This window comes from Protopterus annectens, chromosome 8.part0 (assembly GCF_019279795.1).
Source record: "Protopterus annectens isolate FY-2018-M chromosome 8.part0, PAN1.0, whole genome shotgun sequence".
Classification (NCBI taxonomy): Eukaryota; Metazoa; Chordata; order Ceratodontiformes; family Protopteridae; genus Protopterus; species Protopterus annectens.
In genome coordinates, this window is record NC_056741.1 from 286059564 (window position 1) to 286062063 (window position 2500).

The 2500-nt window shown below is 34.7% G+C and overlaps 1 long non-coding RNA gene across 6 annotated transcripts in view; it reads right to left on the reverse strand.

The window, feature by feature from the left end:
- Positions 1-2500, reverse strand: part of LOC122808762 — a 183852-nt gene that overhangs the window by 59045 nt on the left and 122307 nt on the right. The gene's annotated exons all lie outside the window — the stretch shown is intronic.

Consider the following 2500-nt stretch of genomic DNA (forward strand, 5'->3'; position numbering starts at 1 on the left):
AGAGAGAGCAAAGAATGAGGTATGTGAGGCTTCATATCCAGTTCTATTAAGAAAATAATGGATGTTTTTATTCCTTGTATGGTTATGTGAACAATAAGGCATGCAATATATAAGACATGTATGTTTTATTATTTCCTAGCATAGTAGACTATACTTCTACTACTTTTGTATATACTGATTGTCATATTTAAGTCTTTTTTTTTATTTATTTTTACATCACTGGTGTCTCCTCATGCTTTATTGTATCCTATGTATTCCACTATCAAACTGTATGTATATATGTTTTTGAATTACATTTGTACTAGTATTTATATGATGTTTTTCTCTCCGGTCCTCTTCTGAAAATGGGTATTTATTTCCCAGTAAACAAATGTCAGTAATTATAAATACTAAGTACATGTTTTATTACTAAACTAAAATCAGGCTGCTAAGACAAAAGCTGTGCATTGCTGTGTTAATGTTATTATTGTGACTGAGACATAGAGATAAACACATCTGGTACAAAACAGTGAACTGACACATCAGAGCATATGAAACAAGTGTTACATCTGCTCTCTCTCTCTGTCTCTCTCTCTCTCTACATCACTTTCTCCTTTTTTCTCTTTCTCACTATATTAGTCACACATACACACACACACACACACACACACACACACACACACACACACACACACACACAGACAAATATACACACACAAACACACAGACACACATACACACACATACACACACACACACACACAAACACACACACACAAACACACACACACACACACACATATATACACACACACACACACACACACACACAAACACACACACACACACACACACACACACACACACACACACACACACACACACACACACACACACACACACACACACACACACACACACACACACACACACACACACACACACACACACACACACACACACACACACACACACACTCGCAGTGTGTACTTGGGCTGGTTTAAAAATAAGAGGAAATCACATATTCAGGGGATGTTATGCTAAGGAGACAGGGAAGGTAATCAGCTGCATTTGCGTAATCTAAAACAATACTGATAGGAATGAGCCAAGCGAATGCAGGGAGGAAGACGTTAGCAGGGAGTGCATGCAGGTTCTATATACCACAGGCATGATTTAAACAAAGTCTACAAATTTTACTAGATAAAAAAATGCAAACTCTAGCTTAAAAGAAGACCTGAGACCATGGTTTTCTAAATATAGTATTCTAGTACACTGACTCACATTTATAAATTTCACAGATTAGGATATTAAAGCAATTTTTTCAATCTGTATATCCTACTATCGTACAGGAGATCATTCAGCTACTAACAGTAACACAGCATAAGATGCAATACCAGTGACTATATTCATCCAAAAAACTAATAATGAAGAATTGGTAAAACAAAAGAAAAAAAAAAGAACGCATTAAAAGACAGAGAAGAGGATAATTTTGCAATATTCAAATGACAGCTTAGGTCATAATCCACACAGAATGAAGAGTGCCCTTATTGGAAAACATTGCACATTATTTAACATTTCCAAAAATAGACTTCTTCCTTATCTCATATTTTGGGCATTTCCCTAAATAAATCCATTAAAAAATGAATGCATAGATCTATCTGTGTTTATTCATGCCTCTGTCCTTGTTGCATGATCCAGGTTGGTATATTCTGAATTCTGCATCATATAAAGGCAGAGTCAGTGATAATGGCACTGATATGAAAGGGTGAAGGGTCATTCATACTCTGCAGTGCAGTCCTCACATATTTCAGATTCTGCATTAGCAGCATCACATCTGTTTATCAAGTCTAATGAAAGTAACAGAAATAATAATATTCAAAGCAGCAGCACCAAAAAAACTGCATCACGTTGTTTTAAAGCAGTAACGACATTTACGCAAAGCTAATTCAGTTTTAAGTATGACTATTAAAACAGTGAAACTATTATGTTTAAATGCCTCAGTTCTTTCTATGTCTCATATAAATGCTGTATGTTTTAACAAATTCTGCTCAGAACTATTATGCTATTTCTATGGGAATTATGGCAAGTATATGTTGTTTCTTGAATGTGTGTGTGTGTGTGTGTGTGTGTGTGTGTGTGTGTGTGTGTGTGTATATGTATATATACATACACAATTAAGACAGGTAGGAATCTGTTGAGGTTCGATTGAGGTTTAGAGTAAAGTGGTGTTATACCTCCCCATCTTTCATTTCCATTAACATCTTTCCCAGATCCTCATATCCATCATGTTACTATTTTTGTGCATTCCTACCCTTGCAGTAAAAGAAAAAAAAAAAAGAACAAATTGAAGACTAACCAAATAAACTGGAAATCACAAAAATCAGAGACTAAAAGAAAGAGAATACAGAAATTATTTTTTGCAAAGTTCCTTTAGTGTTCAAATTAATTGACAATCACCACATATAATGCTAAATTGCACAAGACTGTTTTAATTTCAGTCACAATATCCACTTAAACATAA